At 39.9% G+C, this 15,843-nt stretch overlaps 1 protein-coding gene across 9 annotated transcripts in view; it reads right to left on the reverse strand.

Moving 5' to 3' along the window:
- XRCC4 (X-ray repair cross complementing 4) overlaps window positions 1-15,843 on the reverse strand; it is a 99,495-nt gene that overhangs the window by 3,181 nt on the left and 80,471 nt on the right. The window lies entirely within an intron of this gene.

Raw genomic sequence — 15,843 nt, forward strand, 5'->3', positions numbered from 1 at the left:
CCCTAGCCAGTTCAGGTGGGAGACCACCAGGGAAACACATGTATATCCCTGTGGGTTCCATGACAGAAGGCAGGGTATAAATGTTAGAAAAGTAAGAAATAAAGAGACCCTCATATCCTCATACTACTTGCACAGGGGCGTCCATCTTATAACTTGATTCTGAAGCACAGATGCACAGATACCAGGGGCATGGACAGAAGGGCATGAAGAGGCATTGCTCTTTTCCCCACACTGTTACAATACACAAAGCGTTTTCTTAAACATACAGTAAGCAATGGAATCTCTGTTCTCTGGCTCATACAGTTTGTGCTGCCACCACCACATTAGTTAAAGGAGCTTTGTGAACTCTATGACATTTAGCAGGATTGCCAGGGAACCAAAACTTTAAAATACATCCCCAAATCAAGGCGATTATAGTCCCACCATGGTTTTTCCAGTGATGTTTTGAACATTCCCACCGCAGATGAAGAAAGTCTGCTTTGGGAGTGTGCCAGAACTTGAGAATATGTCTGCTTGGGGAGTCCCAGGTTGAAATCCATTCTCACCTATAAACCTCACTGGGTGACACTGGGCTATCTCTCAGTCTAACCTAAGGTTGTTGTGAGGATAAAACAAAGAGAAAGAAGTACACACACTGTGTTCATCTCCTTGGAGAAAAAGCAGGATAATAATGTAATGAAAAAAGAATTCTAACCACAGTTTAGCACCCTCAAATGTGAAGCATCAACTCTGTTTATGAGTTGTGTGAATAATACAGAGAGCTGAACCACAAATTGAAGGGCAGGTAAGAGCACTGATAAGTATTTGTTTTCTCAGCTGAGAAGGAGCCACACAAAACTGAAAAAGCAGATGTGAGACATCTGAACAGACAAAGCAAAGCACCCACTAACTATTTAGTGTGATTGAGTGCCTATCCTAATGATGAGGTGATACGACAAATAATGCAACTTAAATGCTCCTACAGCCACACAAATTTCAGAATTCTGACAACAAATTAAATATTTAAAAGCTCTTGGAATGTTTACCTAAAACTCAGTTGCATGTTAACATCTATGTCCAAAGTGATATATGCTATTGTTAATAAGACAGGGAATAAACATTTTGCCCTTTTCTTTTTGAAAAAAGAAAAATTCAGATTGGAGGCCGATTTTGCCAAGACTTTATATAAGATCTACATATGTGTAGGATGCTTGGTTTTTTGCCAGTGCTGGCACATCCATCATGTCCTAGGCTGTGCTGACATATTTACTGGGGCTTTGTTCTTAAATTCCCAGTGTGGGGTATATTGTAGCATGGTTCACGTATTAGGAAATGTTTTCCTAGAAATTCTAACAACTACACTGGAAAACTACTTGGATTTGGTTATGCTCTGTGCTCTATATAAATTTATCATTAGTTAATCACTCCCCTGTATGAAAATGATGGGGAACTGACATGTTTCCCACTAAACTTTGTGTCTCCCAGGGTGAGAATTTCTATGTCATGTTTTCAGATACTATGGGAGTTCCTTCACCTCCTATCACTGTGCAGAGCAACATATTCATGGTAGTGGTTTCTTCTATGGGAGGGGTGGGGTAAAATACTCATCACCATTGTACTGGATGGTAATGTAGTCAGGAAGATAGACATCCCTTCATTACATCATGACATTAGTAAAGGGACCCCTGAACATTAGGTCCAGTCGTGGCCGACTCTGGGGTTGCGGTGCTCATCTCGCTTTACTGGCTGAGGGAGCCGGCATACGGCTTCTGGGTCATGTGGCCAGCATGACTAAGCCTCTTCTGGTGAACCAGAGCAGCACACGGAAACGCCGTACCTTCCCGCTGGAGCGGTACCTATTTATCTACTTGCAGTTTGACCTGCTTTCGAACTGCTAGGTTGGCAGGAGCTGGGACCGAGCAACGGGAGCTCACCCCGTCGTGGGGATTTGAACTGCCGACTTTCTGATCGGCAAGTCGTAGGCTCTGTGGTTTAACCCACAGTGCCACCCGCGTCCCTATCATGACATTACTTAGCTGCTTAAGTCAACCTTAAGCAACCATTGCTTAAGTCAATGGTAACATCTAGCAGTTGTTGGACCCCAACTCTCATCAGCCCCAGCTAGCCAATGGTCAGAGAAGATGACTGCTGCAATCCACAACATCTGGAGAGCACCTTGTTGGCTATGGCCAAGTTGAAATTATCCAACCAGTTTAATTTTTGTTATTGAGATGTTTTGCTTCTTCAAAATCATGATCATTTTTAAGCCAAGCAAAATCGGGATGAAATCCTGGGCACAAAGGGGATGAGGAGCTATTGGTAGGGCACAAGATAGAAACACTATAACCCAGATGAAATGGGAGGGTGTGAGGAATTTCCCTGGGTATATAACAGCACAGGCTGGCTGGTCTCTCACTCATAATGTTCAAGATGTTTCCTTAAACTTGGCTTTTGTGGACTAAGCTCAGGCCCTGCACCATCATGAAGTTCTCAAGACCCAACAGACCCCTAGAAACAGTCTTGTAGGAGTGCCTTAACAACAAAAATTTTGTGGCTTCCTGCACATCTCTCTGTGAGCAATGCTTTGTGACCAGACATGGAATGAAACAAAAGAAAACAAAAAGAGCACAATTATTTTGATTTTCTTATAAAAAAGATAAAAATTACATTGCTGAATAATGTAAGCCTCAACACAGGAATCAAGACCCACAAAGATTTAACTAGGCACAGTTGGTTGCCCGCTATCCCAGGGGTGGACTTCAGTCTTTCAAATTTCAGCTGCACCCTGTGCAAGGCAAAAATTTGGCAATCCCTGCTTCTCATCTTCCATTTTGCTCAATTCACTATGTCATAGTTGCAGTACCCTGCAGCACCCTCTAGGCTCAGCGCCCAGTGCGTACATTTTAGAAAGACATTTCAAAGAAACTGGGCAACTGAACGGTCCGGAAGGAATTCAGCACTCATTACTCAGCATAAGCGTTTGGCAGAAGTAAAAACTGCACCTGCCTTTATCATAAATACAATCGGCATAATGCATCTGAAAAAAAGATCTAAAGGCACTAATTCAACAAATCATATGTGCATGTTCCAGACTGAAGGCTCCACGATGCTCACCATTTGCTGCTTTCAATTGTTAAATTACATTTAAAATTGAGGTGTTTTTGTTTTTAAAGAATTAACTGTGGTCTGCTTGGATATAGCTCGGCTGGATCATTTAAAGAATGATAGCTATTGATATATAAAATAATTTAACTCACAAATACATACTGGCCAGAATGAACCCATCTTAATAAATATCTACTTCTTTTCTTAAACTAAATTTAATATTGTAAAAATCAGCGGTGGCAACAAGTATATTCAGTTTAATATTATTACATTAGGAGAATTAACAAAGTGATATATAATTATTATATGTAGTTAAAACACATTTCTGCCTGCTTGTCAACAATTCAAGTTTGGAGAATTAAATCCATATACCATTAGAAAAAAAATTCACAAGCCTGAGGTGAGTTAACAAGAGACATACATTCCTGTGGTTCATTTACACTTAAGCTCATTCCTGCATAAAGGAACTAGACCACACATCTAGACTGAGAAATCGTTTTACAGCCACTGTCTCAGTAGGGAGGGGGAAAAGGGATCTGATTACTTAGTCAAAACCACAAAAAAGTATATACACAGCACAAACGTTTGGGTTTGCCTGGCATTTTAGACAAGAGTTTTTACAAACCCAATACAACATAAACTATCCACCAATATTGCAGTATTTTCTACTTTGTCTTTTTAAATTATATTTACAATGATATGCTGGTGCTCAATACTTTCTCCCTTCCAGCAACCCTGCAGCAGCTAATAATCTTGAGCAAACTCAATAATGTTGGTCATTCCGCTCATGATTTCTTATTTAGATACATCACTATGGAATGCCTTCTTGAATACACCCAGCAGCCACTATTGATCTGTCACCTCTCAATCTAGAATGTTCATCTTGCTGAACTGGGGGAACAAATGTTTGAGGGAGGGCAGATATCGTCTTCAAAAAACTTCACCCTTACATTAAACCCCTCCATCAAAGTAGCTGAGGAGGTTAGTTCATAAAGACCACACTAGAAAGTCCAAGACCTCCGTTTAGTATAAAAATGCCTTCTCTCTGGTGGTTGCGCTGAAACGGTCAAGACTCATTCACTCTAAAGCTGAGGCACCTGAGACAGCAATGTCTCAGGTGCATCACCTTCTCCTGGCCCTCAAAGGCCAAGTAAAAATATTGAATCCTGGATATAGCCCCAAACTCCTTCTACATAGGAAATGCTAAAATGTAATGTTCAAATCCCATGCTTTTGAAAGAAATTTGAATGAGAGGAGTTTATTGGTTTCACAAGTGGCTCTCAACAGATAGCACCATTAAGAACTTGCAGTGATTCAGATAGTGTGGTAATTTAATTTAAGTGGACATAATCAGTCTTACCTGTTTGTTTCAACAAAGAAAGATTTAATTTGGCTTCTAAAAATGTAACATTTTTTTTTAAAGGTGAATTGATTATGCTCCCAACTTTCTAGCTTTCCAGGAGCCTCTGGTTCATCACCTGTGTATTCTCAGTTATATCGGTGCAAGTTCAGGTAGCTTTTCTCTCTCTTTTCTCTCCCCAAATGAGCGTTTTCTCCTACTATCCTACAATTCTATATAGAATTATTTTAGCCAGGTCATGAAATGGATTTGTGCTGCAATCACAATGATCGAACAGCTTTCATCTATTTTTTAGCTAGAGATGAAATCAAAAGGCTAAAAGAGTACTACACAGTAGGTAGCTATTGGCAGTCTCAGTTGTTGGTAGCATCAAAAAAGCACGCAGACCGTAGTTGGCAGAATAAATACCTGTTTGGCAGGATTCTTAGCCACATAAAGCCAAGAGGCTGGGGAAACTGAGTTAATATTAATCTTTGAAGTATCTGAAGAAGTGTGCATGCACACGAAAGCTTATATCCAGAACAAGCTTAGTTGGTCTCTAAGGTGCTACTGGACAATTTTAAAAAATAATAATATTAAATTTATTCCATCTTTGAAGTGTGATAGAAGTGAGGACCCTTTTCATGCCTGTGTGTTTTGTCCTTCCGGTGTTTTTGCCACCAGTCTGTACGAGTTCATTGATGAGGTCTGTGAAACTGACAAAGATTCAGCTCTCTGGATGAATGAATTTAAATATTTCAGGATCCAACAATGATTCTAGAGCTGGGTGCCATCACTCTACCAAGAGATAATTAATTCCATAGCTGGACAGAAAGGACAGACAGAGTAGAGGTGAGTCTTCTCTGGATGTTAATATACACCAAGGGATGAAGTACCAGTCGAGTTGCAATTCAGAGAGCATTCCGCTGTCAGTTCTTCCTTTGTTTGCAGACAGGAAACCTGCTTCCAAGTTAAATAATTTACACTTTGCAAGTTTATGAAGAATTCATAGCGGCATTCTTGGCAGGAAGTTGGACTGATCGACCCTCAAATTGATGGGAGCCCTTTGCAAGACTAAAGCATGCATTTCTCTTAAATGGTATTTACCATCCCTACTGATTTTGAAGCAAACGCATGTTCAGGACTGCAGTACAAAGCAAATTAATGAGACTGGTATAAAGAGAAGTGAGGTGTTAATTGAAATTCTTTCCTTCTTTCTTTCTTTGACACTGGAGAGACTTTAATTTATTGTTTTATTTTGACTTTTATTGCTGAATCACTATAAGCTGTCTTTAAGTCTGTTTCTCACAGAAAGTCAGCATATCAATGGAAAGATTGATAAATAAATAACACACAGGGCATATGTAGACCAGATGCAACCCATGTAAAATAACACAGTGTTACCCAGATGAACCTGGGAAGCACTAATGTCCCTTCTCTCTTGGGTTATTCTTCTCTGAAAGCCAGTGCAAGTTTCAACTCCCTAATCTTTCTCCCCCTGCTCCCCAGCTCTGGACAGGGGAACAGGAAGAATGGCTGGCAGACATTTGTCAGGCATCAGTTTCTCACTTGAGGCTTTCGCTTTCCCCTTCCAAAGGATAAACAGCAATTGTATGTTTATGGTTCAGCATCACAGGGAAAGCTTTCATCTGCTGTCTTTCATTAACTAGGTGTGTGCGCCACTATTTACATTGCAAAGCTGGAATTCAATATATATGCTGAAAAATATGAGATTTGAAAACATGGCATAGTTCACAGACTGAAATCATTTAGCGTTTTTTAAAAAATCAAGACAGAAATGGCAGAAATTAACAAATTTTATTCCCTACAGATTTTTAGAACTCTGATTACAAGAAAGGTAACAAATGCAAAGCGCAGAATCTAAGTAATGATATGATTATTATCCCATTAACATGAAGTACAAACATATATTTAAAATCAACGAGAAGAACTTTTTCTGAGGATAAACTCATATGTAACAGTTTTCCATATGTCTTTCCTTTTAAAAAAAGATTATCTTCTGTTTGATAGCTGTTGTTATGGCATGGAATATCTCTGCATCTCCATCCCAAACCAGAACATTAGCACAACATTTTCAGTGTTGCACTTTTGTTGTCATCTGAGTACAATGGTACCTCAGGTTAAGTACTTAATTCGTTCCGGAGGTCCGTACTTAACCTGAAACTGTTCTTAACCTGAAGCACCACTTTAGCTAATGGGGCCTCCTGCTGCCGCTGGAGTACGATTTCTGTTCTTATCCTGAAGCAAAGTTCTCAACCCGAGGTACTATTTCTGGGTTAGCGGAGTCTGTAACCTGAAGTGAATGTAACCTGAAGTGTATGTAACCTGAGGTACCACTGTAGTGCTGTTTGCTTCTCATGTGACAGAACTTATCTCTCTATTTGTGTGCTACTGCACACATCTGCAGAAATAAGTACCTGGCACGTGTGATCGCTCAAAAGCTAATTTTGGGGAAATAGCAAAACTATTTTTGGGATCTTTACGGGAGATGATTAAGCTTAGACAGACAAAATTGCACTGGCTTCTATAATCTTGCTGAATTTGGGGCATTTAATACTGAACAATAGTGATGTTCTTACTCTGGAGACCACACTATCACTACATTTATTATATTTTTATATATTTATAATTGAAGTATGCAAATATAATACAATTACAAGCTACAAAAGGGTTTTATTTTTTGCAACATCAGATTCCCACTGGCCCCGCTTGCATTCAACAGAAGGCAGCACACCTTCACACAGAATTTCCAATTACACAAAAGGGTCTATGTAAGAGTCATGTTCCGGTCTGATGCCAGATCCCACAGAGAAGGGTAAGGCTGGAGGCAGGTTGCGTCAAGTTGGCAAGTACAGAACCACAGAGAACTCCAAGTGAGAAACCCACCCTGATAAAAGGTTGAGAGCATTCTGATGCTTTGTAAAGCTCCTGCTATCAGACCAAAGGCACAACCTTGAGGCTCCTTCACAATGCTTTGCCTATTCCTGCAAGTGGTGTGTGAAAGGGGTGACAATTTACAGTGGTACCTTGGTTGTCAAACAGCTTGGCTCCAGAACAAATCGGCTCCCGAATGCCACAAACCCAGAAGTAAGTATTCAAGTTTGTGAACGTTTTTTGGAAGCTGAACATCCGACGCAGCTTCTTCTTGAGTACAGGAAGCTCTTGCAGCCAATCGGAAGCTGCGCCTTGGTTTTCAAATGCTTTCAGGAGTCGAACAGACTGCCAGAATGGATTAAGTTTGAGAACCAAGGTACTACTGTACTACATATTGGAGTTTTATAAATGTCGGAAACAAACCAAGGAGATAACATGAAAAACTAGGTTCCTTTTTGCAGACTTATAGAGCAATTCTTGCCATAAAAACTTGAGGGCCCATGTACAGTTAATGCCATGTATGGCATATGGAATCAGAAAGGGGTGTGTTGCAATGCACCTGCAATAGCCCTGAACTGGTTTTTCATCTGCGCACAAGGATATTGGTGGGGTCAGAGGCAGGTGGGAGTCTGCAACATTCCATACATCATGGAACTTTTTATTATTGACACTGATTCCTGCAATTCTAAGTTATGCTCTTAAGCTCCAAACTGAGAGCATGGAAGCTTCTACGTAGGCATTCCTTAAAGGCAATAGATTCCTTGATCTGTGAGAGTGCTGGCTCTCCCAGACTATTATGATCCTGTGGCTGGGCTTTTTACACAATCTTTGTAATCACGTCATTAAATTCACAACCATGAGACAAGTTTTGAGTAAATAGCACTACTGAGTGGTGTGCATTACAATAGTTCTGTAGGGATCACGACAGTCTACTTTCAGCAACTGAATCAAATAAAAAGCACTGGTCTGAAAAACCCAATCAAACTTCATCACCAGGAGGTGGTTCACAAGAACTAGCATATTAATAATAGGGACTAATTATATCCAGGGATTTCACTAATCCAGCTATGTCCTCTAAAGCATACGGGAATGAGTCTGATATAAAGTCCATGTAACTCTCACTGCTGAACTCAGTATTCAGGGATTCAGGGTATGTGTGTTGATTCAGTGAGAGGCATTTAAGAACTTTTAGCATGTTCCTATGAAGTTTTGCAGTGGCATATAGAATACAGATTTATGTGGGTTAAAATTACTAATAAATTCAAGGCAAGCAGTTCTCAAGACAGGTTATTACTATGTTTACAATTTTGCTGGAAGGAATCTGGAATGCCAACATGTTGATCCTAATTGTAATAATTATTTACTTCCTGGATGACTAGCATGTCAGAATATGTCTAAAGGCTTGCTCTTAAGGCACTGAATTTAGGTGGTCTATATTATTTTCCCCCATCTGCCACAAAACCTGGGATACTTCATGCATAATTTCTTTTGTTGCTGCAGTACTATTTCTGCAGGAGAACTTTACAGAAATTATTATTCTGTAAGGATTGGTGGGGGGCGGGGAGGATATCAGGAAGCACATTCATTTTGGATATTCACCACTCATGGAGGTATTCATTTACATCCTGCAATAAGACGTACATATTGACTCAGTTTGCATGTAAAACTAAACCAAACCATGGGCTCTCAGAGAGGAAATTGTGGCTGCTCCGCTCTTCCTGCAGTCCAGTTATGTCCTGCTGCTGCTGTGCTACTGTGAGCTAAGCCATGGTTTGGCATAGCACATTGTCCAAACTTCAGCTTTTGATTTGTCTCCTCCAGACAAACCACAAGCTGTAAACAAATTACACATCTTGTTTACAGCTCATGATTTTTCTGAAGTGAGACAAACCATGAGCCCAGGTTCAAAGAGTATGCTAATCCAAACCATGGCTTAGTTTGCAGTAGTAGGAGGACTGTGGGAGGGACCAGGTGGCCTCACTTTTCTCTCCAGGAATCCACATGTTCATGCCAAGTGATATCTTGACTTAGTTTTATGTGCAAATCAGGTTGTTATGAGGATTGGAGAATCAGCAGCAGTAAACAGAGAAGTAAACACAACTTTAACATTAAAAAGTGTTAAAATATGCATTCAAAACTATTTTTCACATCTATCCATTGGAGCAAAGAAGAGATGTGTACAAATCATAATCTATCAGTCCATTATACCAAGTACAGGGGAACTTTCATAAAACTACCATCAATAGTATTGGCTGGTGAAATTGGCCGCAATTCTTCCTCTCCTCTCCTCTAAATCATTCGTAGTAGCCAAAACAGCAACAAAAAGAGTAATGTGTTTGGTAGACAAGAGGTTTAAGGAAATGAATCGAGAAGCAGTTGCCAGCAGACAGCAATGGCTAAATGTAGTCTCTTCTGGATAGGAGACAGCTGTATTCCTTAAATCTATGACAGACAAGCCTACTTAGGATTTCTAGCCATGCAGATCTTCTGATTGGAGATGCATGTGACAAATGTTCTAGAAGCAGCTATATTGCAAATTTTGATATCACAGAGAGGTAGAACAGGAAGATGGGCTATAGAAGCACATTGCCAAACCTGCATTCATGCAAAGGAAGACCACCTGTTCTACAACAGCTTATATTGAGTATTATGACAACCACCAACAAAATCTACCAGAAGATCATGTATCTATTTAAATGTATTTACAGAACAAATACGAGCCCTTTTCGGACATCTGATCCATGGTGGGCAAATGAGTGTAACCAAAAGGTTGGGAAACAGGGGTCTGAGATGCAGCCCTTTTCAGTCACATTCAGAGAAAAATGGCTCCTAGTGGTACTGGCTATGTATTACTTCCAGGACCAGAGGCAGTTTGCCTCTAATTATCAGTTGCTGGAGAACACAAATGCCTGATGGTGGGCCTCCATTAGGCATTTTGTTGGCCACTGTGAGAACAGGAGGCTGCACTAGATGGACCTTTGGTATGATCCAGGTAGGCCTTTACTCTTTCCCCCCCCCCCAAAGGAAAGTGAGCCCGCGTAGATGGCGGTCGACCACTATCACCCGGGGATCGACCTGTCGATTGCAGTCGACCGGTTGGACATCCCTGATGTATACTATTCATTTTTAATGTTGTAACTGATGCTGTGTTTGCTGTTTTTGCACATCTATAATATTCAGTGTAACCATGCATGTTCCTTGGAGATGCACATTGAGCCAGTCTGCATACAACTGCACATGCACAGATTGTTCCATGCAAACGTGAGCCTTAGTCTTTAATCTTTGCCAACTGGCCACCTGGGGAAACCTAGCATTACTGCACAATACTACATGGCAGGTTGCTGCAGACAAATGGCTTGCCAGGCAGAGGGAGCTACCATGCAGTGTTAATTTAATGTAAGTATGGCTTTAGATTTGTTCATGTGTAACCTCCGGGGTCAATGCCAGTATCATCTATACAAAATATTTGCAGGGCGGAAAGTCAAAGAAAGTGGGAAAGGCCTTTGTCTGTTTTCAGATGCTGCCTCTAGGCAGCACTCCTTGGAGAATATGCTTAATTTAATAGTTTGCTGTCATGTTTTCTTGACTGATTCTTTACTGAATAAAAGACAATAACTGTTGTCTAAATGTCCCTTATGTACACAGTTGGGATCAATACAAGAGCAAGAGCAAGAATTAAATCGATATGAGAATAATGAACCAAACTAACTCTGATTAAATCAACGAACATAGGAGCATCAGACCCCCTCTTAGGTACCTGTCTTGCTTGACTGATTCAAGTTAACAAATCTCTGCATAGCTGAAACCCTGAGGCTTTGCGAACTGTTTACTCTATATCCAGCAAAGATGGTTCTGTTAATGGGGAAGAAAATGTATGGGTATCTCCCCCCCCCCCTTTCCTTCCAACATTCTTCAAGAATGACATTCAATCTAGCATTTAAAACACAAATCTAAGCTTTTATAAAGGTAGATCTCAGTAAGGCATTCAAAATGCAACAACTCAGGGATAAAGCTAAGTTTTCAGGCTCATTCTTGTGACAGGGGCCGACTTCAAATTGGCAGATCAAGCCTTGCCTAGTATAGTACTATGGGAAACGAAAAACCTCTATGAGCTATTTCTTTAAAACAAAATTCTTTGTGCTGCTGAGCCATGTAAACTTTCCTGTAAAAACATTATGATAACCCATGGGGTGAAGGTGCAGAATCCTCTCATCTCCTGGTGCAACGTGATTGTATTTTCTGTGCTTCCTTTCATTATTTAAGCCATCACAGAACAAAAATATCACCCTCCAAACTGTGATTGCTATTCTGAGATTAGGGATGCTCTGACAACCCATCTCTCCGCAGACTAAGCACAAACCAAATCTTCAGGTTACTGAGGAACTGAAAGACTGCCAGGAATGAAATATTTCTCACTGCATTTAGAGAGATAAAATAGGTAAAAAGCTATTTACTTTGTAGAAAAACGCAACTTTCTAAGGAAGGCAGAACTCTTCATCAGGCAAGTTAGAAGAATACTTAGGTCCTTGCTAGGTAAAGAGAAAAAGCTATTCTGAGGCAAAAAATTTCACTACCGACAGGTGGTGGACCAGCAAAAAAACCACCAACTACCCCAACTCTCAACACTTTGTGTGCTCCCTATTCCCTGAGACTAGTACAGCAGCAACAGTTGGTCTGTTATGAACTGCTTGTGTATAGTTACCTGGAAATTCCCAGATTTTACATTTCCTGGTGTTTGTGTTTCTTTGGCCACATTAAGTCCTCAATCTTCCTGTCTTTGCTCTTTACTAACGTTGTTCCTGATGATGCACAAGCAGCTGAGTCAGAAATTCTAGCTTTTCCAATATGGAGATATGCCAAAGCTTGTGAAGACCCAGCAGGAAGACCCAGTCCAGGGATTCAGAATGTCTTGCCTAATCGGTTATTTTGCCTTGGCTGAAAGGCAGGCTTGCTTGTGCTATGGCTTTGGGACAACACGAATTACAGGCCATACAATTTAATGTCTATTGCTTACTCATCTCACAATGGTGGGAACAAAATCCCAAGGAAACCAAAATGGTCTGAGGAGGATAATTTACTGCTGTATTTTTGCTGGAACAAAACTTCTTCCTTTTAAGATGCTTTCACGTTAGAACACTATTTTCAATGTCTGGAACAATTTAAACCAAGTTCCACTCTGCAATTCAACATTTCCAAAGGAATAAGCCAAATAAGCAGACAATAGGCTTTCTTAAAAGATTTTTTAAAAAATAATGTGTAAATGTAAATCCAAAACCTTTATGCTAACACTCTCTGGAAATCAAATATGCTGATTAAACTGTGCGCCTCATGGATTGAGGTACTTTTGCAAATGATTTTGCAGCTGAAGGAGATGAAAATGTTTTAACTAATCTGATGATATGAAATATCGTTATGAATATTATGAACCTTCACTATGTTTGTGAAAGTCATACAAAGATCCTAGTGCCTTTGCTGAGAAAGAAGAAAAATAAATGTAGAATTTAACCAACAATTACAAATGAATAGTTAACATATGGTGGTCAACCACATATAGCATAAAGTGGTCAACGCATAGGCAAATATTTGGATTCTACAAATTTGTTAAAGAATACCAATTACCTTGATCTAATATGGGTACTTCACATTTTCCAACTTACAGAAACGTGGGGGTGCTGTTAAGTCAAGGAAATGGCCGCTACAGTTCAAATCCAATTCTCTTTACAGCTGCTTATTATTATTTTTAGACAAATAACCATTCCAGTTATGAATGTCCGGTATCAAACATTCTGGCTCACCTTGGTTGCAACTGCCAGAATCATTGCACTTGTCATCACTGGAAGCTCATGAACAATTACCCGCTCCCCTCCCCATGTCTGAAACTAGAAAGGATAGCAAGGGCTTTTCCGTTTGCCCCAACACCATGGAATTTGCTCCAGCAGCCAAAGGGACCTTAGCCTTCTTCCCAACTTTGAAACGGTGGAGGAGGCAATGGTGAAGACACAATCGCAGAGACAATTAGCACACAACTCTGCAGCTGCAAGACTGAGAAGATGGCTGAGGTTCATCACACCCTCCCAAGGGCAACAGCAAACTAGCTATGGAAAGAAAGTTGCAAGATCCTGATCTAGCTCAGGACCCAGAACGTTTTGCATGCATAGCCTGCGCTCTGTCCCACAGCCACACACCCCTCCCCGCCCAGCATTTTCCTTTCACTTCATTGTATGAAAGCATCATGGCAAGGAGTTAATTCATAAACAAAATAAATACTGATTGAACTCAATGCACAATTATACCAAGCACCAAACTGCGTATTATTTAGCTGTCTGTGTAGACTTCTGTTGCTATGCCGCACATAGAAGCAGTTTAATTTCCCTCGGGGAATTAAGAAAGGATAAAGACATTCAGACATTTCTGGTCTGTAAAACTCAAAGTGGGAGGACAGCTCAGAAGTCCAAACCACAGAGCAGAAAGCACCCCATAAAACAGAAATCAGACCAAATACTAGTAACAGACAAAAAAATCTAATTATAAATAACTAAACAAAGGATGGTGAACATATAAGACAACGTTCAATGGTATTTGCCTGCCTGCTCAGGGGAAAGCACATTATTCATTTTATTTTGTGTTATTTTTTCACTGAAAACTTTTAAAATTGTGGGTAAGTGGGTGTGGGTGTAACGACTATAGTGAGAAAATCAGCAAGAATGCAGACATTCAAACTGTAAGGAGAGTTTGATCCTTGTGATATATTAATAGAATCCACACAATGCTCAATACATGAAGCTAATGAATAGGTTTCAAAAAGTATTATTACACAGGAACATCATGTATCATATAGTTAAATATGCATGTTCATGCATAAACTAATATAAGCCTATATAGAGCTTCCTATTGGGTGTAGTCAGATGCAATGGCAAACCATTGTTTACAGCAATCCAGGAAAGTACTTGATCTCTACCCCTTACATATGGAAGGAGGAGAGGAGGGAGTAGACCAGCCCGGGGTTGCTTATGTTCATAATAGCAAACAATGTATTGCTTTTATATCTGAATGCAGTCACTGAGTTTTCACTGGCTATACTTCATGGTCATACACACTGTGCGGATTGTTATTTATTTATCTATCACACAAATCAGATCCTGCACCTGTGTACGGTTTCAGTGCATTCCCATTTACCATTTTCTGATGCTTATCTTTTTTATATTAAAAAAGAAAAAGAAGAAAAAGAATGTATTTTGTACTTGGAAATAGTGGCTGCAATTTAATACATTAGTGATTTTGTCTGTTACCAAATAAATTTGTGCATTTCTATTTTGGGGCATGCTTTCTTTGTTCGCTGTACATTTTGGGTGAGGACACCACAGTAGCAGCATAAGCATGCAGCAGAGATTTGCATATTATAATACAATCTGAAAAAAATGGAGAGAGCTTTTATGTCATATCTCTCTGGAAGAATAAAAAGCTTTACTCTTAGATAGTAAATTTATGCTAATGACACCACGGCTCATCTAAAATGAGGGGGAGGAATGAAACACTAAAGTGTCAAAAGCTAGCTGATGGTGACCCTGCAGGCACATGCCACTGATCAACTAATTACTATGATTCTGAAGGATGCCCTAGGAAACAGCAAGTGGTTGACTGCTGGGACAGACATGCTGAATCTTTAAGCAGCTGAAATTTGCTGAATGAGAATTTGTCATTGTCTCTTTTGAACAAGGGTGGGGCGTGTTTATTGCCTGTTACCTCAAGAAGCTCTCGCATTTATTTTATGATTATGAAAAAGAAGCCACCGATTTATGTATTCACTCTCTAATTATGAAAATCACTCACAGTCTGAATTCCAGTTGTTTGGCAATCAATTGATCATTCCTCCAAAACAAACAAACAACATACAATTGGGTATCCGGTCCAAAGGAAAGCATTTATCTCATACAGAATGGTAGTTATTATATACAGCCTGTAAATATAAACCTATCCGAAATTAGCAATCTATGCCTCACCTTCAAGACAGACTAGGTTGGTAGGTATTTAGGACAAGGCCTTTCCTGTAAGGAGTGCCCCAATTGTGGAATTTCCTCCCCAAGGCAGATAGGTTGGCCAACATCCTAGCCTAGCCTTAGGCAGGCCATAAAAGCAGTTTAGTTTTACTTGGCTTTCAATGGGCTTTAAATTTTGCTGTATGGCTTTGTATTTTGATTTGTATAGTTGTTTTAATTATTGTATATAACCCTTGTGAGCACAAAGGCAATCCATAACTATGTTAAAGAAAAGAAAAAGAATTCAGGGACAAGTATGCTTAAGACCATTGATTAAAATGTATAGGATTGGCCTGGGAAGACCCAAACTCCTTTGAAGGTGAGTATGAATGGCTAGAAATATATATATACTTTTGATTCCAAAACTAATCCTAACATACAAATCCAGTCTCCCAGGATAGTTGCTGTTGTTTGCATCCACCAGTCTCGGGAGACACTGGAAGACTTTACCTTCGGAGGTAAAGTCAAACGGTTGGAAAGTTACAACTG

The sequence above is a fragment of the Podarcis muralis genome, chromosome 11 (assembly GCF_964188315.1).
Source record: "Podarcis muralis chromosome 11, rPodMur119.hap1.1, whole genome shotgun sequence".
In the NCBI taxonomy this organism is placed as follows: Eukaryota; Metazoa; Chordata; class Lepidosauria; order Squamata; family Lacertidae; genus Podarcis; species Podarcis muralis.